General features: G+C 40.7%; 1 protein-coding gene across 5 annotated transcripts in view; it reads right to left on the reverse strand.

Annotated features, from left to right (window-relative positions):
* sv (paired box protein shaven) overlaps positions 1–25,168 on the reverse strand; it is a 248,830-nt gene that overhangs the window by 189,254 nt on the left and 34,408 nt on the right. The gene's annotated exons all lie outside the window — the stretch shown is intronic.

Consider the following 25,168-nt stretch of genomic DNA (forward strand, 5'->3'; position numbering starts at 1 on the left):
TCAAAACCAGTCTCGTTTTTCCGAATTCGAAAATTGAGAAAAACGTTGTTCAAAACGAATTCAACTTTCGCGTACACCTAATGCAATGCTCCCTCAATCTCCCCGGTTAAACTCAAGATCAAAGATTCCGAATTTCCGGAGAAAACATCCGTGAAGAAAATCCCGATCATGATGTATAGTGTTTCCCTTCTCTCTGTTCGAATAGAAGCACGGCGGGTAGAGAGTTTTCTTCTCGAAAATATTAACTGAGTTTCGATCGGAGATGCTCCGGCGCAGTCGAATGGCGCAAGTATACACGCAGACAACGGTCCTCGGGCGTTTGGTAGCCGGTGACGAAAGCCGACGTATCGGCGTGCAGAGTGGCAGAAAAATAAGTCTCGGTAGTCTGGCCGCGATGGAATCGGCTTTGCCACGCTTTTTACGCCCCCGGTAGATGATTTCTTCGTTCCTTTCTACGTAATGGCCCGGCGGCCCGATCTTTTTTGCTTATTACGGCCGAGAGGAGTCCACCGCGCCGCGAAGAGGTCTCGCTAGCCACGAGCGATTCCCAGATGAATGAAAGGATGAATGGAGCGTCATTTCGGGCTACGATAGTCTGGTTTCTCGACCCAGATGCGAGGACCTGCTCCCCCCTCGGGTTTCGGAGGTTGTTTCTTTTCAACGGTGACGAGACCGGAGAGGAATTGATTCCCAGCGATGATTCGAACATCCGCTGAACCTAAATTGAATTCCTAACTCCTAGCTGTTTACTTCTGCTTGTTTATTTGCTCTTGCTAGCTGGGGGATGGATTCTGGACTACTAGATGCGCTATTGGACAGATTTTCCTGGCGAAACTAGTTCTAGACGTGTTTTATTGTTCTTTATGTAATCTCCATTTCGGGAAAAAATGATACTGAAATAGACGCAGAGATTGTTTTATATCTAGGCCACGGATCTTCGTGCAAGTTTCTATTTTAACCCTTTGCACTCGAAGCTATTTTAAGCGTAAATATAAAATCATTTTTCTAACTTATAGTATTTCTATTTTACACGACAAAATGCATTTTGTGCGTATGAAATTGATTCTTGGGACTCGCACAATAGTTACACTCTTAATAATTTTTTAAATCTAAACTTTATTAATATCAAAATTATCTTAAAAGGTGATATAACAAATTTTAGTGGTGCCTCAGAGTCGTCACTCGAGTGCAAAGGGTTAATAATTTTTTTGAATAGAGGATTCCCTATGGTAAATAAAATTAATACACTTTTGCGTATGGTATAAAAAAATGATGCTCTGTGTCTAATCGTAGCGAAAGAATATTGGCATTTTCTTTGAAATGGAATTTGGCATGCATATTAAAATAAAACACTTATACTAAAATCTCCTATGTGATTCTGTTTATACTATCATTCTAACTTCCTAACATTGTCTTCAAAGAAATTGTCCACCGTTGTTTTACATATTCCATAACGTTGTTTCCTTGAACATCCTTCATCATTTCCAAATCTTATCTTCAAATATTTTCACGATCAAACTCTTATAATTGCTGATTAGATACATTTGTGAGAGAAACGAGTAGATCACAAATATAAAACAGTGAAAATGTTTAAAGAATTTAAAAATACTGTTGAATTATTTTCCCCTTAATAAAATAATTTTAAAAAAAGTAACGACTGTCTACGTAGTTTATTAATGCAGTAAAATTTTAATGTACATAAGGATCTGCTGTATACATATAAGTGTATTTTGATAAGATTGTCATTATTGACATAATGTTAAAATGAATTAATTTCTACAAAAGTACAGTTATTCTTGGGTGATGTAAACGCCCGTCCGCATTATTCAATCTGGCAAGTGTTAATACTACGAGGATGAGAATCTTCTTATAATTAGGCAATGCTGGACATTCAAGGTAGTTGGCATCCATCTCTATCGAGTAAGAGGATTTCAAATTTCGACTTCGGGATTCTTCGCAAATTACCACGGGCGAACTAACGCCGTTGAAGCCGCGTTCACTTAAGTACTCGAATCTCCACGGGAACCCAACGGTTTACCATGTTGTACTAATAAAACTACGGCACAGTCAGGGTCCATAAGCGCCACAAAATCTTCCGTTCCCGCGGCCGGAATTGCGAAAGAGGAACAGCGTAATATCTTCCCGGGGGAGCATCGGCGGATGAGCCAATCGTCATCGGACGTTCGCCGGTCATCCGTGAAATTCGAAGTGGCTCCCGCGTTCCGCGGGAATTTCGCGAGCCTCTTGGCCTGCGTGAGTGAAATAACCGTTCAGAGCCATCTTCCCCGATACGGCTTCCGAGAAAAATGGACAGAGCCGACCACGGTGAAAAGTACTAATTTGATTGTGGACTGCGATTACGCAAAAACTGTTAAATCTGTGACAAAAACTTCGATACGGTAATCTTACATAGCTATGCAACATTTTCGAGTCACAACAGCTTTGCTTTGTGACAGGTGAGGACCATGTTACTAATGAAAAATGGAGATCAAATATATTGGGTTGGCAACTAAGTAATTGCCGATTTCAGTTATAGATGTTTCTCACTCCCATTTTTATGATATCCGTAAATGTTATATTATAAAATTATTATTATTATTATTATGTTATTTTTTATTATCCGTGAATGTTAGCAACTGGACAAATTGAATGCAGCGGTCAAGGAAAAGCGACTAGAATTGGTCGATCGTAAAGGTGTCATTTTCCAGCAGGACAATGCTAGGCCGCACACGTCTTTGTCCACTCGGCAAAAATTGATGGATATTGGTTGGGAATTGATGTTATACCCACCATATAGCGCCCTGATCTCGCGCCATCGGATTACTACTTATTTCGATCCCTGGACAACTCCCTTCGTGGTAAAACTTTTAACGATGATGATGCTGTAAAATCTCACTTAACTCAGTTTTTGGCCGAAAAGGATCAGACTTTCTACGAGCGTGGAATTTTCAAGTTGTCAGAGAGATGGCAAAAGGTCATTGAACAAAATGGAAAATACATTACAGATTAAACTTTGTTCCAAGTAAAAAAAAAATTTTTATTTCATTGAACAAATCGGCAATTACTTAGTTGCCAACCCAATAGTATGACGTAGAGTTAGTAGTCACGCTAGTTATTACACTCAATTGTGGCAGTAATTGAAGAAAAAGTACAGTATTCATAAGAATTAAATGTAAGTTATATCCTTCAAAAAATTACGCTGTTTTTAGTTGATGACAGGTTATTTAGTTTCACAATTATGACAATTGTGATCTCAAACATTATATCCTATACATTGCATTCATTTCTCATTTAGCTCGATGAAACTGTATAAATGGAAGTATGCCAGGCAATCATACTATTTATCTTCTTCATCGTTACATTTTTCATTTCTGTTCTTGCTCTCTCATTTTAACGATTTTCTCTTTTTAAATTACGTGCCTTCGTGTGCGTTCATTTTCCTGTTTCTCTAAAATTGTCGAAAAAAATTTAAGACAAGCAATTGAATCGTTGCAAACGTTCGTTCTTAAATACAGAATATACTTAGCATACAACTAGATCTTGTTGTTTTCAATATCATTTGATTCATGAGTTCACTGCAAAGCAAAGTAACCATATACATATAGACAGAGTAGAAAACGCCACGAAATAATTCGCCTACCTAATAAGCGAAGCGCAATGTTTCACACATGAGAATTGAATTTCGGATTGTAACCGAGTGCTCTATTATCCAAACATTTACGCGTCCTGATAGTTCGTATTGCCGAGGTTCAACTGTACTTGATCCATTCGAAAATCCGCGACCAAGAATCGAAGGAACTTCGCCAAATAACCGTGAATGCTCGAAGCGCAGAACACCAACGATCGTTTTCTATTTTCCCCCATCAGCCGAGAGGAAAAAAAACGCCGTGAGGGAACGACGAAACGACACGGAGAGGGAGCAAGAAAGAAAAGCGAAGCCGATCCCGGAGGTTTAGCAAAAAGCCGAGAACTTATCGGAAATGAGGACGAGGATGATTGTTTAGCTCGTAACCCCCCTCCAGCCCTTCTTCCTGAACTGGTAACCTTCTCTCCGTAGCGCCGTCTCTGTTCATTTCGAGATCGTACGAAGTACCCGGCGTAGTCGAAGGGGGGCTCGTGCTACCAACGCGGGGCCCTCCTAATGGACCCTGGAATGTAGCTAGAACGCCGAGTAAACGTCAGGTAAAAGCCGGACGATCGTTCGGCAGGGGGAGAAAGGAGGCGGCCGGTGCGGTGCAAGACTCGAACGGCCTTAAGTAAAGCAAAGTGGGTGAGTCGTCGACGGGCAAAGTACACGTAAAGACCAGGCTGGCCGGAGTCGTTCGGAAGAGACTCCGGCTACGTCTGTGAACCGTGGGAGTCGGGCCTGTACCCCAGTGGCGCACATTGTGTATACGCACTCGCTAAAACCATTGTTTATGGCAGCACTGAACGTTCGCGTACTTTACTAACTAGCCTCCGCCAGTACCCAATGCTGTTTAGAGACTAGCCGGAGCTAACTGTCAGTGCTGGATGAGGAAACAAGCCGAGACCCGGCACGGGAACACGGTGTTTGCGTAAGCGGCCGGAAGGATTCTCGCGTGTGGTCGGCATGATGGAGAACAAGGTCCGCCAGGTCTCGGGGAACTAGTTTTTCGCGAACGCGCGATTAGCTCTGTCTACAATCCAGGGATTCGAGGGCTTCCTTTATTTGCTTTAACACGTTCTTGGTCGGATTCTCCTATGTAGTATCAGTTTCCGCTGGTTGTTGCACGATTTTCTTTTTCACAGACTTCTTTCATCTGCAAGCGAAAATCCCCCCACTGGCTTTAATTGCTTCTGCAAGGGAAACCAAGAGGCAATTGAAGAACTAGCTTTTTTCTTAAAGGCGAATCTGCTACCTCTTCGATTTAATTGGTACAGGGTTCCCCGGAAAGAATCATCCGATTTCAAAAATGTATATTTTAAAAAATTACACACAGAAAATTATAATTCAAACACGAATATAACGGGAAAATGTGCGAGTTTTACTTTTTACCCCATTGGCACTTGGAGGTTCGGAATTTTCTTAACACGAAACTACCAAACCGTTAGATTGGTCGCAGTTCATCCGATAATATGGATCTACACAGTTGGCCTCCGAGATCACCCGACCTAACCCCATGCGACTTCTTCCTTTGAGGATTTGTGAAGGATCTTGTCTTTGTACCACCTTTACCTACAAGTGTAAATGAACTGAAAAAACGCATTTGCGATGCTGTACAAACAATTACCAGAGATACATTACACCGTGTTTGGCAAGAACTTTCATATCGCAATAATATCATACGTGTAACGAAAGGAAGTCATATTGAACACTTGTAAACAAAAAGTCACATATTTTCCCGTTATATTCGTGTTTGAATTATAATTTTCTGTGTGTAATTTTTTAAAATATAAATTTTTGAAATCGGATGATTCTTTCCGGGGAACCTTGTACTTCAATATACGCAATCCTCTTCTATGTATCGCTCTTCGAGTTGTGCAGAAAATTCCATGCTTATTTTTAAATATACAGAAACATATTACGATGCTTAGGTAAGGTAAAAAGACGTCGGTGACCATCAAATTTTGAAAGACGTGACCTAGAGAAAATGTCTTCTGTATCTTAACCCTCGCGGGACGGCCCAGTTCTTATGTCGACAAAAATTTGTTTCTGCGAGGTCTGTCCTCTGAGGATTAACGTTTACCCTATCCAAGTATATATTTTTGTAGAAAATTCCTTGTATCGTTAAAAACAACGTATATATTTTAGCTTTAAATGTTAGATTACTCACACCGCATATACAGTCAACCCTCTTATGACACGGTGCTTTGGGAGCATAGTCCCGATGCATGTAACACGGTGTGAAAATTGCGACAATCCTTTTACAGCACGGTATCACAGCTCATATTGGCAGAAGAAATGTTTCCATCGCGCCTCACGGTTTTTATTGACATAAGCAGGACGTTCACCTTGTACATGTAGCAATAGTAAACAAAGTCTTGGAAAAAGAAGTGGGAATCGTTCACGGAACACCAACCGACCTTTCGCATCGTAGCCGATCGAATTCCCACCCCCCCTCTAGGTTTCTTTTACAACGATTTCGATACAACACTGAATTAATTAACCGTGATGTAGGAGGGTGGACTAACACAAGTACCCTACATGCCGCAAACTGGCGCAGCCGCAGAAGGTGGTCTCGCGAAGGGGGTTGAGAGAAGTGAAGATTATCTACATATCCTAAGCTAACTCTAAGTGTTATATGAATATGTTGTTATTGTTTTGAAGTACTATCTCTAGTACTAGCTTGCACTAGTTTGCAGTATGTGTGATACTTCGTTATCCCCTCTACCACGAAAAGTACTGAAATCGCGGCAACACTGGATCAGACGAAATACTGGAAAAATGTTTACATTGTGTTTGGAAAATTAGGGGATATGAAATTGTACATCAACTATGTATAAACAATGACGATTGTTTGCAAGAAAGCCATTTTGAAGCCAATAAAAAATAATACTGTATAGTCCTTCATTCGTTCTAAACAATAATTTTTCTAAATTTTTTCTACATATTATCTTGTTGATTTTGATCTTTTGTTCGACTTTCAATAAATTTTATTAAATCAATAACGATTCGATACTTCTGAAACATTTAATATCAGTCTTATGCATAACTATGCATCGCATAAGACGTATGAATGAGAACGCGATGCAGAATTTTCTTATACAGTTTTTCTCCATCTTCAACAAGAACGAAGTTTTGTCCTGGTCCAGTTACTAGAATCAACTGGTACGTTCCCGATGATTCTCGAGAACGAAGAAGAATGATAATTCGTGAACAATTGAACATTTCTATCAATAAATTCCAGGGCTGGGTTTTACCTGATAAAGAATTCCAGAATAGCTCAATCGGCCTTCCCTGCCATGGAAATGGCGAAGACAGTGGCCAGTTTGTAGGATACTCCGATTTCTGCGGGAATGCAACGATCATCGTCCTCTTATGTAAACAGTAATAGTCCGAGGCGATGCTGGCAATTTAACTAGTCAGCCAGTCGGGCCAGAGTCGATGCGGTAGCGATTCGCCCGGTAGCTGGCAGAACGTGCGGCTACCTTGCTTCCTCGTCATCTTTCTCCGCCGCGTTGCATCGCGTTGCAGCTTGCAGCGCGTTGCAACGCGGCGCGGAGCGACGCCGATCCCCGGCCCGGCCCGGCCCGTCCCGTAATGGCGGTGCTCTCGGGGTTTAACAACGCGTGACAATATGCATCAAGAAATTGCTCGAGCGAGGAACAACTCTCGCCCGGCTCCTCGGTCCTCGTCGGTGTGCCCGCACACGTCTCGAAACGCTCGCCTCCACAATGGAATTGGTCCTTGCACGGACGAACCCCGAGGACTGGTGTTCGCGGCGATAACACTCGAAACCGCGTCGAGTCTCACGCGAAAAGCCCCGATACATTATGCAACCGGTCGGCCCATAAAGGAACGCGAGCGAGTTCGGTATTTTCTGATGGGATCCTGGAAAGGATTCGCTCCCCCGATTACCGTCTCCCGTGGGATTTCGATGCACCGAGGAATCCTGGCACCTTGACCGTGCTCCCCCTGTTTGGTCATGTTTATTAATTTATTCGAATCGGCCCGGCGGAATGCCAGGCATCCCGGTGATGATCAATATGGGGAGCGTTGCGAGGATTTTCCAGCTTCCGTGTTGCATTCTTTCTCACGTGGCTAGCTCGATCGTAAAGACGGAAACCGGGAATATGCTTGTTAATGGCGATCGTCGCTCGCGTACCTTTGCTTTTTCCTTTTAAACGTTACGAGCTGTCCTGCTCTTTTTACTCGCGGTCGGGGGATTTTAGCGGTGATACACCTATTGAAACGCGCCTTGACAAAAAGATTATTAGCCAACGGAGGCGTGAGATATTTCGACATATAGACTACACCGCGTATCTATATTTACGAGATAACGAGTAGAATATCTGAATGCACGGTGTTGTTGCTCGTCGCTAGTCCCCTGGACCTTTGGGAAGCTGCGAATCTATCTAGAACTGTGGAATCTTGTTTCTTCAATTGCACTTTAATTTCTTGAACACGTCTTCTGGCCCGCATTCAATAACACTTGCGATAAATAAATTCTAGTTTAAGCTATCTAATGTATTTAATAACCCGAAGATTCTGGAAAACTGAAGAAGCGTCGGTAATAACACCTTCTTCTGCACATTGGTACAATTTACTCTTTCCGCAACATTGTCAGACCTTTATCACAGCCCGAGACATCTAGCCGACTCTACCGTTACGTTAACGATCGTTCATCAACTCCCGGAGCACGGAACGTTGGTTTGGACGTGTCGGGGAGAAACGACCGTGGAGATAAATAATTCATAATAATCCGAAGATTCGCTGCCGGACAGGTCCAGTTTTTCCTGGCAATCGGCCGGCAATTATCGCGAGCGTATCTTACGGGTTTCGCGTGGCCCCGGCCCCGCTCTGCTCGCAAGCACGCGAGCGATTCGCCGAGCCGGCATGAATATTCAGCCGAACCGTAGCCTCTCCGCCTCGTCAACGCAATCGGCTGCCGAGGGATTAGCATCGGCGTCCGATCGAGCTTTCAGCGAACAAAAAGATCACTCCGCTGCTCATTAACCCCGTTACCCGTACTTGGCCACCGCGGGAGCGCACGTGGTACCGGTGCACGAGCAATTCACAAACGCATATATCTACATTAATACGAAACGCTCTGCAACGCGCTGCACCGGCTCAGAGATTTCAACGCGTGGTGGGCGCGTTGTTTCTTCTCTCGTCGGGTTCAGACGACGAACGGTGCGAGCGCAGAACAGTCGTAAACGCAAGACAGAGTCATTCGCGGTGCGTTTAAACGTCTTCAAGTATTTATTAGATACTTATCATATTTATTACGGGCGGGATAAATTAATCTGTTTATCAGTCGAAAGTGAATTATCCTGTTATTGGTGCATCAATAGGTACCATTCGATTGCCATTCGGAATCTTGTCGATCCCGGAATGCAGCCGCATATAAAAGTTCGGTTTTAATACACCAGTTATTAAATGCACATTTACAGAAGGTGAGCAGCGCAATCGGCAAGGTTATAGTCTCCGCTCCTGCATAAAGGAAACGATGCGCTCGAAGAATGTAAACGCACGTTTTTTACTATTCAGTTATGCATATATGCGTTTCGTGTGGATCAATACCAAGAATGTACCAATGTACCAATTTTCGGCGGTGATCGCTTCGGAATGAACCTCATCCAATTGTTTGTTTAAACATGTCACAGAATATAAATAAAGAATACTGAGACTGAGACGATGCAATTTTCTCCGATGGCACTCGTTGCCAGAAAAGCATTGCAATACTTGCAGTTCTTGCTGCGATCAGGACTCGTTGCTTTATTTTTGAAAATGGTTGGCTTCATAGCATTACTTTCAGCTTGTATCTTCAGTGAAAACGATGATGAGAATTTTTTTTGTATTACTACTATTACTACTATTACTTTTTATTTGTATTACTCGCACATATGTGTTGCAGATGTGAAATTTTTCAAACAACAATTTTTACTCTTAACATCCACGATGTTTCCGAATTTTATTTTTTGGAGAATAGATTATGAATAACAATATTATAATAATACTCACAGAAGATAAATTGTTTCGTTGCTCGCTCTACATCATCTGCATTTGTGCAAGATTATCATATGTTCCATTTACTTTTTCATTCTTCGATTCGATACTACGACACTTTATTTATTCGATATTTGATTCGATAATGTATCAAACAAATTAATAAGTGCAATGATCGAAAGAGTACAAAATAATTGTACAGGCAATATATGGAAATTTGGAAGATTGTAATAGATATTAGGAAGAGGAAGAAGGAAGAAACTGTGATTTGTACGAGGATAGATTCGAGAATTCTGGATATTTTACAAGGAATTGCAAATAAACCGATAGGAATATTAAGATAGGAAATGTAAGACAAATGTGGAGCGAAAGGCCGATAGAAGAATTATAGAGCGGCTGGAGATGCAAAAGAAAGGAAAGAAAATGAAGAGACTAGAAGACGAAAGATAATAGTAGGAATAAGTGGAACGGGTAGGAGAGTTAATTGGCAGGCAAAGAATCAAGTGGATGTAAAGAGGAAGGAAACGGAAAGAGTAAGTAACCTGAATGCGTGAGTAGGATAATTTTGTAAAATTAGGTTATTGCAAACCAATCCAAAAGTGTAATATAAGATTTTAGGAAAAATACATCGAACGACCAATGAATGAAGAAACAATTTTAACGAATGAACAATAATATTCCAATGAACGAGATTCGTCATAGTTTCATTGAACGCACCCTAAAAAATACAACTTACAGATTTCAAGTAGTGATACCTACCTTGAAAACAAATGAAACAAATGAAATGTGAAACAAAACGAGAAGCAAAATCAAAACGGCATCTTCAAGACATCCGTGTCTTATATATAACAGATCTACTGTATACATTTTTATGCGACAAGGATGTAGCAAACGTTACTTTTTCGTATAATACAGGATATGTTTATTCGCTGGAAGGTGCTCATTCATTGGACTGATCAGTATACTTCGCAAACAAATACGTTCGAGTTGTTGGTAGATAATCTGAGAAAATTCTCCGCGTACAAAGGGTTAATTCTCGAATCGCCGAAGTTACGAATCCTCCTGGCAATTGAATCGTCCCTACGAAACCCGTCCGGGCAAACCGACGAGCCTCGCTGCCAACGAAAAAGGGACGAGTAGAGTGATCGGGATAGTCTCGGAAGCGGTCGTAAATCACGGCATCCACTTTGCAGCTGGTTTTCCACGAGCGGGGGCCCAATTGACCCCGGCGCCGATATCGTTCGGCAATCTGCCACGTTCGCGGGTTTATCACGGATCGGCTCGTAAATCGTGGGCATCGTTATCGGTCGGTGTACGCGCGTGCACGCGGCTCACTGCTCGACAATCCGAGGCGGCTGCGGCGCGGTGTGTCTTGTTAATGAACAAAAATCCGCGAGCCTACTGGAGCATGGCGAGACCGGCGGCCCACGTACGAGACACGGGGCGCGTTCATGCTGATGACGGTATATCGTGGTGGTACAACGTGGCGGCGAGGATCGAACCGGGCCTGGGTCAAGTAATTCCAGTTCTGGAACCGGCGTGGCCCGAGACAACTTCCTATCGGCCAGCGGACCGAGCAAGTAAAAGCGAAAAGTCGCATCGCATCGCGCGGCGTCGCCCAGCGCCGCTTTGCGTCGGTTTCGCGGGCCGACCGCTTTCGATGAACCACCTGTGCCACGTGCCATTCACGGTCGTTCTTGCGCGACTGTGTCTCCCGACAATTCTATAGTCGCTTCGAGGTTAAACACGGTGTAGAAAGTCGAATAAGAAACGGTGAAAGGATACGCGAGAACGTGTGGGTGCCTCAGGATGTCCCGAGACACCTGATGCTGGCGGATGATTGACGGCGTTCGATTCAGTGCTTGTCACTTGGCTATCAGTAATTTTTGTGTTTGCGTCTTGTGGCTACATATGTCCAGCAGGTGAACGTTTTTATCATCCGTAGAACTGTACAATGGTAGCAGAGTTAAAATCAACTACCGGAGTGACTCGGGACGGTTCGAGGTAGATCGTACTTCGGTCATAGGCAACGCGATACGTATATTGTACAGCGAACGAATCCAAGAAAAATCCTTCGAAATCTGTATAATTTTATTTAACTAATGAATTAACTATAACGTGTTTAAAATCCTTCTTTTTTTTTAAGCGGCACACCATTCATTCAATAAAACGACCAGACAGATCGTATACCAAGTTTTAAGGGATTATTGTAAAGGGAAAACTTCGATGGTTAAATCTATGGTTTCTCAAACATTTCAATTTTTAACACTTTATATTTTTAAAAGTATTCATATTCACTTGAAAATAAGCAATGTAAATGTGAAGCTTGAGATAGTTGTATCATACATGCTACTTTACTCTTACACCGAAATAAACATTGACGCATGAAAGACATTAGAAATAAACCGTTCCCTAATTTTCCTTTCCCAAAATAACCTACAAGGAATTCGCAGAAAAATCAGCGCTCTAGCAATCGAGCACCGGCTTACGATGAGTAGAGTGAACAAATTCTTCGAAATCGGCCGATACTCCAGCATTTCCACGCGTCGGAAATGTCTAATTAAACGGAAAGCGATTAGTCGTTCAATCGGCGCTATGTCTGCGGAATAACACTATTACAGGGAACGGCGAGGGTTACGATCGTTAATTCAGGTTACAAAGTATTCGCCGTGCGAGAGCGATAACCAGGGATAGTTGCACGGGTTTGACGGGAATCCGTGCGATTAATCACCTCGGAATTATTTCACGGCCGAGCAGCGGACTTTGATGCATCCGTGCCGGTCGCTCGAGAAGTCGTTCCCGCGTCTGAAATGAAATCGCGGATGTTTTCGCGGACGCTACGCGTAATAAGCGGCACGCGGTTAGTTTATTACACACAACTGTATCCATCGGCAGGTAAAGGGGTAGGATTCTCCGCGAGTGGGGGAGGGGGCCGGAGCATTCGTCTTATTATTATGCGGAGGAAAACTGGTGTTCAGAGGGTCGATTTCTTTGACCAGCCAATCAACCGATTAACCGCTTCTCGAAGCAATGAGCGACCCCTTCGAGGAGTCGGTATTATTGCACGATGCTTCATTGTGTACCGTTACATCGTTATGTAATCGACAAACTGGCCTACGCGAGAGGAGTCCGATGCGGGGAAATGTACGCGTAAATTTCCTTCAGCCGGCCGGAACGCGTATCAAACTTTACACAGACGGACACGCGTGTCGCCGCTAACTCGAGGAATTTAATGCCGCGCCGCCGCTGTGGCCGCCATTTTCGCAGCGGAGAACACTTCCTACGTTCACCGTATTATCAATAAGCAGCTGTGATATCGTAACACGACCAGTAACCTGTCCCGGTCTCGCGGAGTTAAATATGATGTCGGGTTGCACGAACTGGTTCGCGCGTGGATTTTACCGGAAACATGCTTTGTCCGCGCGGACGCTCGTAGAAGTGCGCGGTCACTCGATTTGTACGTTCTTCCAGAGAAATTATTCAAGTTTAATGAGATCGGAATAGCGCTGCGAAATTCGATTTATCATGGTTTTGTCCCGTTCGAACGCGGTTGCAGGAATGAACCAGTATGAACCAGTGATCCTCAAACTTTGTCGACTTACAGAGTCCTTCATGTTGTCACTTTGACCATCGCATCAACCATATGTCCGGGTGTAACGAAATTATTTGTTCACATGTGAAAAAATAATTTGTACGTTAACGTATGTTATCTTTCTAATTTTATTAGGCTCCGCCTAACGTAAGAACGTTGGAAAAATAAATGATGTGATGAAATTTGACTTTTCAATTTTTAATTGACTATTTAAAATACTATAATTTTATGAAATTTTGCGAGATTTTGACATTACATTCAAAGCATCATCATTTTTGTGTGACATTTAATCAGAATCCAACGATCAGAAATGATTATATATTAACTCAACGAATTCCTATTCTGTCTCACTACATTCTAATTACTCAATCACAATTTTAATCCTCTACCCGAGCAAAGTGAGGTGTACGGAAATCAGCATCAACCCTCCTCACTGTCGAGAGTTTAGTCTCGACTCCAACACTGAATACTGGATCAGATACGTAACGGGCTGTAGAATGTTTCTTTTCTCTCTATTGTTTATTAACACTTTAACTTTCACGATTTTGTAACGTTCTGTTTAATCAAGTTTACGATCACTACTTAGCCGAGGTTGTACAACAAATATTTCAAATACTATTTTAACCCTAGAAAGATAACCATATGACAACGTACGTAAAAGATAACCATACGCTTCAGAGGCGCATGCTTTTCTAAGGCGTCAATTTTATACTAACAATGGATATTTATTTAAGTTAATCTAGTCATTTTAAAGGTTTGGCATTATTGTAAAAATAAAATGCATTTATATTATATTTTTTTATATTTTAAGTAATTTTAAACTTAAATCACTAGACCTCTATGAAAAATTAACAAAAATCAACAGTCTTCGGTTTATGGGAACAAATCCCGTAAAATATCACAAAAAATAGTGTTTTATCCTTACAAACTAGTAGACTATAATATAATCAGTGTAAAAAAACTATAATATTATAAAAAATTTCTTTAGAGACAGTCATGACAAACGTCTTTCTTGTGTTCACCACAAACTGTCTTTTTGCATTTGGCACAGGTCATCTTTGACATTCTTTTCTTTTTAGACGTGCAAAGACTGCAATAACGCCTTTTTTGGCTGAGGGTTCTTCTTCATCATCTGTGGAAGCCTGTACAGCAGATTTTGGAAGAATATTTTCAATGTTGCTTCGCACATGCCTTGGCAAAGTGGGTGCTTCCAGTCTTTGCGTCATCCACGGTGCAGTCAGTTGTTTATTTCGCAGGCGCCTCTGCGACGTAGGTTATCTTTCTCGGGTTAAATAATCGTTATTTTAGACTTTTCTGTGTTTGAAATGATCAAGATTTTAAAAATACTGTTACATTATTTTCAACTTACTAAATTTATTAACAGAGACATTTAGGGGGTATATGAGGTTAGATGAGAGTAGACGAAGTAGAGAATTTTTATTTTGCCTAAAGATCACCTTTATTATTTTTAACGCCAAAATAATAAATTAGTTAAAAAATTTTTAACTACTATGTTTCATTTTGCGAAATGTACTCAATCCTAGATCAGATAAGGGCTTTGCAGTTTCCATTCCTGCACGAAATCAAAAGGAACATCTTCTCTATCAGCTTGTATCCGATATAACTGGTGGCTTTCTAGATGGCGAGAATGGCGGCGAAAAATTTAACCGACCGCGTTCCGTGACCGACACTCGCGATTTCGACTTTAGGTGGTGAGCAAAAAGTCAATACTAATTTCCGGTAGCTCCAACGAATTTGTCATAGTTCCACCACCAGTCACGAACGCCTCGTAAACGTCTTCCCTCTGATCCCGTCCAATAGAAGAGTACCCGAACATCGGTCGAACTGCCTATTACCGAGCAAGATCATCGATTCCGATCGATAGTCGAGTTTGTAATTATCGTTGGGGTGCCGATTAAACCACCATAGTAATCATTCTTCACCTATAAACACGTTAGCTGCCACGTCGGCCATATATGGAGCGCGCAATTTCTGTTCTGCAGTTTGAGAAATTTTTTATTATTGGCGCCTCCAGTCGGTAAAGCAATATTTTATTTGTGCATTGTCTATATGCGTTCTTCTGTAATGAATATGTTTTTTTTATACCTTTATATGGATTCGTATACACTTTTTGTAACGAAGTTCCAAAAGACTTCGTTTAAGGATTCTAAATCGCAAGCTTTTCGGAGCTTGACACGATTTGAACGGGGAAACTGATGATCGAGGCTGCTTTCGTGATCGGCCGACCATCTCGCCGGCTTAATCGACCGTATGGATTGCGTTAATTATTGTTCCATTAGTGAAACTCGTTTCTGGTTATGTTAAGTGACATGCCGGGGCGACGTTGGTTTTACTAATTCGACTTTCCCTCGCACCCGCGTTACGTGCTTACGTAACAAGTTATTAATTCAGGTTAAATTCAGCGCCCTGTCCCGCTAACGTGTTCCTTGTCGAAATATCATCGAATATTTCGCTGTAATCTCGTCCCGAAAAATCTTGACGTCCAGTTTAGCGAAGGAAATAATTGGAAAGTTGAAATATGCCTTATTAACCTCTAGAGGACCAGCAAATTTCCTCATATAACTCAACAATTTTATTCTAAAAAGTATTGTATGTATACGTAAGGTATTTCTTTTACAAGTTTATTGCCATAACTCGAGCCAATATATTGGCTTTCCGGCTCTCTAAAGGTTAAACTTAATAATGCCAAATCAATTTGCTTCACACACTTTCAAGAAACCGTTCCCTCATATGATCAAATATATTTTATTCGAATTGATTACACAATGTTCTGCATGTTAAATATAATGCGGATACAGATTATCATGGATTAATTAACAGAAACTGGAATTAAGCATTTGTATAGGATTAAATCTAGTTTTAAACTTGTTACCACTGTCACGCGTCTTTTATAATCAAAATTTGTGTGTATGAATAGAAAATTCTATGCATCGTTCTATCCATCGAGTTACGATGTTGTAGAAATAGTTGGCGAGGATTAACAATTAAACGTCACATTAAACTCCATCAAGATTTTTAAACATTCAAATCTCAAATGGTACAATAAATGTAAAAATTGTGTGGTGTAATTACTGTGCAGTTCGATGAGAATGGCAATATCCTAAAAGAATTTGTGTTTTAATCTAAAATACTCTGCGACAACAAAACAGAGGAAGAGTGAAGTAATGGAACTTTGAAAGCCGTTCACGTAAATAGTATGTATATAAATAAGTATTTCAATTAATAATATGTTATCCCATAAAATCTCCTAAATAAGAAAATGGCACGTATAATGGAACGTTCAACTGTGGTGTTTCGAATGAATTTTTATTATTAGATTGTCTTTCGTTTCTGCGGAATCTTCAGTTACTCTTCTCAACATTAAATAAAGTGTTTGTAATTTTGTTAAAGTAACATCATATTCGATAACAGTACCATTGTGTGTACGTCCGCCTTTTTTGCATAAATCGTTAGAGAGAGCTTCGCGAGAAAGCTTTTGATAAAAGAAGTTATCACGTATCGCGATAATAGTGATCGATACTTAAGCGCAGTCTCTATATTTATCGAAGTTTCAAATCACTCATTTTCTTCGATTCGCACAATAAATACGAGTTCATTGCCGCATAAAAGTATCATCGTTCCAGCTGGCCAGTTAGCATAATTGAGGTTCTAGTGGTACCAGACAGAAAACTCTCGCAGGAATCTTAAGAGGTTCGAACAGATATCCAACATGCAAAATCCTGAACCAAAGGAATTCGAGTCTCGAATCACGGCCGTGAGATTCCAGACTCGCCAATAAATTCAACGACTCCATCAAAGCATCGTTCATCCCAGCATCGGCTACCGGAGTAGGCGAACGAAAAAGAGGATCGAACAGGTCCGACGAAGATAGAAACGTTCGGGGTCAAGGAATCGGCAGATGGACTAGCAGATAATCACGGAACCGGCATTTATATAGAATGTAGATGTAATCACCGACGAGGACCGAGGAAGACCGGGCCTGGCCTTAGCCAGATGCTGCGGCTGATCTTTGGTGGGATGCACCTTGGTACCTGTTACCTGCAACCGACCGTTGCATGATGGGGACTGGACCGAAGGGAGCAACTTGGGATTAGACCGAGTGTGGCGCGTGCCATGGGTTCCACAGGTGGCTCTTTAAAACTTACTTATCCGCCTCCTTCTTCGGCCGACTTCCTCGCTCGCGCGGTCCCTCCCTCTTTGTGTATGCGCTCTTCCTTTCTTCCTCTCTCTCTCTCTTTCTCTCTCTCTCTCTCTCTCTTTCCCTCTCTGTCCCTTTCACCGACAGAAAACCGGAATCGGAAGCAAGACCCCATCGAAGAACAGGCGGAGGGAATAATCGTCGATCCGTTGGACGATTTCTGGAAGGTCGGGGATCTGAACTGGACCGTGATTCACTTTTCACTTCGGCGGACTGACACGTTATTGTAGTCTCCGCATCACACTACCACTCGCTAGCTATGAAGTAATAGGACAGTAGAGTCGGTTACTGTGGGGTGATCAGTTACTGTGCCTTTGATTCGTTTTCGAGCGTAGTAAACTTTATATTTATCGAATAAGACATTAAATTCTTCTATTTTTTTTATTTTGTTCACTTCTTAACACGTTTCGTGCCGAGCTTTTTTTACTCGAATCTTCACACTTTGATATTTTACTAAAACTTGATGTATTACGTGCAATTATTAATTCTCGTACACATAACAACGTAACAAAAACTTATCAACGCCCATTCTTGCGGTGGAAATTGATTCTTCGGTTCTAAATTTCTTGTAAACAATTTGTTCAGTTCACTAAGTAAACATGCAAGCGTGTACCATCGATGGTACACGTGGCACGGAACGTGTTAATAACAAAAATTTGAGTAACAAACAAACCAAAGGCACAATTACAATTAAAGGCGCATCCCCACAACAACCATCTCCACTACCCTACTTATCACCACAACTGTGCCTCCAGATACCACTAGTGATCAGCTTTCCAATTATACGATTTCTTTCTCAGCTACGTTGATTAGCATCCCTTCGTTCTTAATAACTTCGTTAATAATAAAACATTTTCTTACATGTTTTCGAATACTTTCAGTCCTAGTATTTAATAACAAAAGAATCTCGATTTAGAAAAAATTAATAGATTTTCTATGAAATCTTCATTACAAGTCTGACTCGTAGTTATGATGCAAGAAGTGAAAAGCGCCTGTTTACAATGATCTATTGTTATCTAATCGCGTCTTAGTGATGCGATCAAGCACGTACTAGTTACAATCGACAACATATGAACATCGTTGAAACTTTTTGTAAGTACACATACGTAACTCTCATCGTCGGTAGGTGAACGATATTGATGATTGTTGATGGCATTGTTTACCTCTATTTAGGCTGTTTCTTATCAATTCGTTAAAGATATTTTTCACGACCTTTATTGCATCTAGCCAAACTACATTCAATTGAAATGAATCATCTGCAGCTGACTAACTATGACAAGATCAAGATTACGTGCATTTTTATTTTAAGATGAAAAGTTACTAAGAAAAATTCACATTACAGATAAGATCACCATTATTACAGTAATTATTAACGTAGGAATTTCAAAGAAGTATTATGATTTAGAGTGTCTACAAAATCAGTTGTTAATTTTTTTTAAATTATTATCTGAAAGAAAAGAAGGATTTTAATATAAGATAAGCTACAAAATAGAATTAGCAAAGCATTAATTTCATGTTCCACAAGAATTATAAAGACCAAGAAGACACAACGGAGATATCTTACTCTTTCCAATTCTGTTTAAAATTCGCCATTCAATAGAAGACAATGAGCCCGATCGTAGAATGATTTATGCACTTCGCGAGGCTGCCTTTATTCCGGCATCCTTTCATTCGTAAGAGGCTACCACTTGAGGTGAATTCTAGAGAGCAAAGAAGATTACAGATACCAGCAGTCTTTCTAGGGAGGAAAAAAGATGCAGTGGGATACAGTTACCCGGGAGTATAATCTGCGATTATCCACCTGATTCCGTACGATCGAGCATTGTATTCTCCCGATCGAAATCCTGGTGACTACAATGAATTTGTAGCAGAGTGTTACCGTTAATGTACGCGAAACCCAAAGAAATGTGACAAAAATCGGTGTCACGAAACCTAGATCACCGTGACCGAACACCGGACGGGCGCCATTTTGCGAGCGTTCCCTTTCTTGTCCAGGAGAAAAATGGTTCGCCGAGTTGCTGCATCATGAATCACTTTATTCCATTGTATTTCTTAATTTCACTTTGTTTAAATGTGAATATATCTGCACGCAACCTATGATGTCATACGGATACAACTGGGTTACTGCAGTGTTTGTAGTCATTGATGTATAAACGTTTTGAAGAAGTTTTTTACAGATTTTTTGCGATTGTGTATATAATCTACGTGTTCCTTGTAATATTGTTATATTGCTATGATAATAGTGAATTATGACCGTTTGTATTTGACTTGTTTAAAATTCCTATTATGAACTGAATAGATTATAGTTCACCATGAAAGTATAGTTTTTCAAAAATGAATTACTGATAAGCATTATAGGGGATGTAACGTAGATGAAAAAAAAAATAATTAAAATGAAAAATATGATGTATACATCAGAATGTTTGCAACGCTATTGCATAATTTTACATAATCAAATCATACAGGAATTAACGTTTTCAGCAGCGATGACGATCTTTGGATGGATAAATGAGCAAGAAATATTGATGCAAACTTCGACGAAGCCCCATTGAATTTCCAGACAGCCAACGACACCACGGATGCTAGGGAAATGATTACACAAACATAGTGAACGCATTTGCCGCGAGATATAAGTAAGGCAGAGCCGTTCGATAGAGATTGAAATATTCTAATGCGAGTGCCGCGTTTCTGCACGCAACAAATCGACCCGTTCCGAGACTCTCGACCAGCTTTACAACTTTTCTATCTTCACGCACGATCGTCGCATCTATCCCGTACTCTAGCTCGTAGAGTCGAACTACGTATCTAGCTCGAGAGAAATGAGAGGGCCGGGACTACGCGATTCGTTTCGATACCTGTCGCCCAACCACCTAGTTTTTCGTTCAATAGCAGTTTCTGTTGCAACCCTAACAAGCCTATTCTAGGAATAAATCTTTCTAAGTAAATTACTCGCAACGTGCCCAATCTAGTTTACACGATTTTTCTTGAATAATCATTTGAATGAAAATCCCTTTGGAGCGCGAGAATTCAGCGCTGTAATAAACTACAGAGAAATATAGAGCTGATGCTGGAAAGATGCGTGCAAACCTTTTCGGAAGTCCATTTATTTAATATTATTTTTTTTTTATTAATTTTAATGTTCTTGTATCGGTTCTTTGATTGGCTCTGCTTCGTTTCTCGAAGTGAAAATTCACCCACTTCCGTTTCTTAGAGAAAATGTAAAATGTTTGCTTTCTTCTTTCTTGTGTCGTGAAATGACTGAATTCGTTACAATTATCATTTAATCACAGATTCTCGAATTCAGATATTAAGTTGTAGGTTTTTCCATCTTTTTGTTATTGATATTGTACATTAATTTTAATTGTAGCTTTCTTATCTATTTAGAAATTATGATAGGCAATTTAGAAACTTTGGTACTATTATTTGTGTACGTGATTAGTTCACAGACCTTTCTCACAATCATTTTCCCTAATTCTTATGAAATGAAATTGTTCAATACTACCTACATCTTTGTGTTAATATTTTGGATTCGTGCAAAATCAGGTCACGGATAAAATATTGCGAATATTGCGTAATTGATCCTAAGAGATGCGTAGATAAATAACGATCTTCTGGAAACATGTCTTCATTCGTTCGATGTTGCTCCCCACTGTACATAAAAATCTGCGGTCTGATGATGATCGGTTCGAATTATGCTACAGTAACTTTTTTAAAGTACACTTACAAAGTATCGAGAAACGATTGTGTAGCTGCAAAATTGCACATCAAACACAGCTAAATCGAATAAAATCCGTCGCAATAAAAATTCGAACAAAAACAATGAACTAAAAAAATGCGCATGTATTTTTTACTCAGCCTATTGCGCGCTACGCATAATAGAACACTCCGTGCATTTCCCCCACGTCCGTCAATGTATCTTCCTCGAGAGCACGGTAATGAAGGCAGAGAGGAATCTCAGTTGAGCCTTATACGCAAATCTTTTCCTCCGGAGGTCGTGGATCAGCTGACGATCCTTGTGACAGAGATCTTGGGTCCCTCTTCCGACATTCGCGTTGCGTGGCGCCTGAAAGATCGGGCATCGGGCTGGTGCTGGAACGAGTCGCGGGACACCGTTGCAGCTTGCCAGTCCAGACCAGTTCAGTTCAGTTGCCTTCTACTTGCTAGTCCGCCCACCCTGCCGCGTGGCCGCTTGCACAGTCAGTGAAGGTCCAGGCCGCGTGCCACCTTGCATTTTTATCGATGCCAGCCCGATAACCAGCAGCGCCGGTGAATCTCGCCGCGCAGTTTCTTACACTTTCACGATCTTCGAACCGGGAAACCGGGGGACGGACACTGCGGTCCGCATACGAAACACTTTCGATCGAGACCTCCATCTTCCTGGATCTTGGACGTGCCATGAAATTCGCGGGATATAAATTCTCCTGCCGGCTGGGGGCCGTTCGATCAATGCCAGGGAAAACGGAAACTACTTCATTTCGAACCGTGGCCCAGATCGAACAATTTACCGATGTCTTGTCGAAAGTTAAGATTTCCAAATCGATATTTATTCGAGCTCTATTGCTTCGGTAGATCTGAGCTAATTGCAATTTGACTTAACTATCGTTAACCTTTCGGAGTCAATTTAACCATAGCGGTTTTAAAACGACAGCGTTTTGTTACAAAGTGCACTCGAGCAACATGTTTTCTGTTATTATTAATAAATTGTTTATTTTTAAAACGTCAATGTTTGTTTCGTTGAGGCTTGTCCTTATTACAAAAATGTCGAAATATCACTTTCACATGTATCTTTATTGATATTATATATTCGTAGATGGATAATGTTCAGAGTATAATTAATTCCACACAGATTTTATGCATTTATGACCAAAATGGGGTGCTGGTATTCGAAGTATTATCTATACTATGCATTCTTATAGAATTTTTTTCCTATTATCATAGACTATTCTATAAAAATCCTTGTAATGGAAAAGTTTCAGTTTCTTTATTTTTCTGATATTGAAAACATTGAAAACCTGAAATATTACCGATTAGAAAAATTTAGTCACAAAAACTTCAAAAATTACTTAAAATGTGCAGCTTGCTTGGAAGAGATTAAAAACAATGAATACACCGCAGATTGTATGCATTTATGACAAGAATGAATGGGAAAAAACGAAAAAACATTAGGAGAATAAATAATGGCTTGCAGTTAATATAGAAAATTTGTATTTTTTGTGAAGATCCCCTACCCTCGTCGAAGTTTTTCGTTTGTCGCGAAAATTTTTCGATTGGTTCCAAACAGCGTCGTTCCAACCGTAGAAGCCGAGTGGTGGGGGAAAGAAGAAGGAGACCGGCGTGTACAATTGATTGGTCCTGGCACATCCTGCCCCGCGTCCTCCACCCTGGCTTCATGGGAAAGTCGTCCACCGCAGACCTTTGTCGCTTTTTGTGCTCGTCCACCTCTCCTTTTTCGAAGGTGAGAAAACCTCCGGCCCGAAATACCCCCCTGATCGACAAAACTAATGTCGGCAGAGCGGATACCGTTTCTCCCATTCACGTGAAAATTAATCAATTAAGAACTAGAAAGAAGTCACTGTCCGTTGATAGACAAGAAGCTACTTCACTGCCAACAGGACAAGCATAGCAAACGATTGACGGGTGGCCTCCTTCTCGAAACGAATTCACGAACAACATTTGATTCCGTTTTTTCTTTCTAGGAGAATGTTCGAGCGGATTGTATGGAGCTGTAGCGAGGTGTGCAAACGAAAAGAGCAGAACAAAAGCAAAGTGGATCAGATAAATCACTATACGGAGATCGAAAATTCTTATTTGTTCGCGTGACGGTTCGAGCAAATTACGTTAAAGCGAGGCGAGACCTCTGTTTCGTGATGCCGTAGATTATCGAATGGAATGGAGCGAATTAGAAGGCACTGTGAAATCTAGACCCTAATGGTATCTTATTAGCTCGAATCCATGTGTGGTCCGAAAAATGCGGCTTTTTTCGTTTTCTTTGGGGATACGCCGAACTTGTGAAGCGATGTATCCAGTTAGGAATGTAGTTAGTATTAGGAATCAACTCCCAACAGCGCGATTTATAACTGATACTTACAGATTGATAATTACAATCGATTATTTAAACATCTTCATATTTCATATGAAAAGGCATTTCACACGAAATACATCAATTAATTACCTTAGAAACATCGTAGTATTTTGTATTCCGAACGTTAACCGTATTGTATCACAAGAATCCTAAAACAGCCATCTTGTAGAACATCATTATGATATTCTGAAAAAAAACTTTGCATAACTATATTTGAGCCGTTTATTTTGAAAGTGGCATAAGTCACTTTACCGTAATGAAAAGTGGTGATTTTTTAATGTTTATACGAAATTATTTACACTGAGAAAAATATCAGTATCCTGAGATAACAAATACAAGTAAATCTTCTCGAAAGTTAGCATCCATATTTTTAAACGTGTTAAAACGCAAACCCTTAAATATATCGACTTAAAAACAAAGTGTCTTGTGCCACTTTCAAAATAAACGGCTCATTTGTTAGCCAATTTCTTATTTTGCGTTTCAATAAAGATTTATTTAAATAATATTCCCTTACCTGGTTCAGTGAAGAGATTGCGCTCATATAATTTATATCATCGAACAAATTAAAAGAAGTAAAATATCTCAAATACAACTCCCAAGATTTTTAGTGTCCCCTAAATAGTATACTATTGAGTTGGCAACTAAGTAATTGCCGATTTCAGTTATAGATGTCTCTCACTCCCATTTTTATGATATCCGTAAATGTTATATTATAAAATTATTATTATTATTATTATTATGTTATTTTTTATTATCCGTGAACGTTAGCAACTGGACAAATTGAATGCAGCGGTCAAGGAAAAGCGACCGGAATTGGTCAATCGTAAAGGTGTCATTTTCCACCAGGACAATGCTAGGCCGCACACGTCTTTGTCCACTCGGCAAAAATTGATGGATATTGGTTGGGAATTGATGTTACACCCATCATATAGTCCTGATCTCGCGCCATCGGATTACCACTTATTTCGATCCCTGGACAACTCCCTTCGTGGTAAAACTTTTAACGATGATGACGCTGTAAAATCTCGCTTAACTCAGTTTTCGGCCGAAAAGGATCAGACTTTCTACGAGCGTGGAATTTTCAAGTTGTCAGAGAGATGGCGAAAGGTCATCGAACAAAATGGAAAATACATTACAGATTAAACTTCATTCCAAGTAAAAAAAAATTTTGTATTTCATTGAACAAATCGGCAATTACTTAGTTGCCAACCCAATATTTGAAATCCTCACAAATACATAACTGTTTACTTCTCGAAAGAATACTTTAACCGGATCTGCTTCCAAGTACAGCTTCTCCCGTCTTCGTGTATCAATTTCGCGAGAAATCGGACAAAGAACCAAGCGAGATAAACTCAGACGTCTCGTAAGACGTCTTATTCGCAAATCGGCGGACACCGTCGAGGCGATGCGACAATTACCCGGCTAGGTGTGTACAGGTGAAATCGTCGGACGTGCCTAAACGCAGGAAAGAGCGATATTGGCAGATCGGTTATGCCCGACGGAGACGAATCGATTGGTCGTCAGTGCCGAGCGAGAAGTAACTGGATTCGCCGGCGATGATGACCGACTTCGAGGGCAGCCGACACACCGCGATCGTTTCCTGCGGCACCAGGAAGGATATCGACTCCGTTCTATAGAGCGTTC

The sequence above is a fragment of the Megalopta genalis genome, chromosome 6 (assembly GCF_051020955.1).
Source record: "Megalopta genalis isolate 19385.01 chromosome 6, iyMegGena1_principal, whole genome shotgun sequence".
NCBI classification, from domain to species: Eukaryota; Metazoa; Arthropoda; class Insecta; order Hymenoptera; family Halictidae; genus Megalopta; species Megalopta genalis.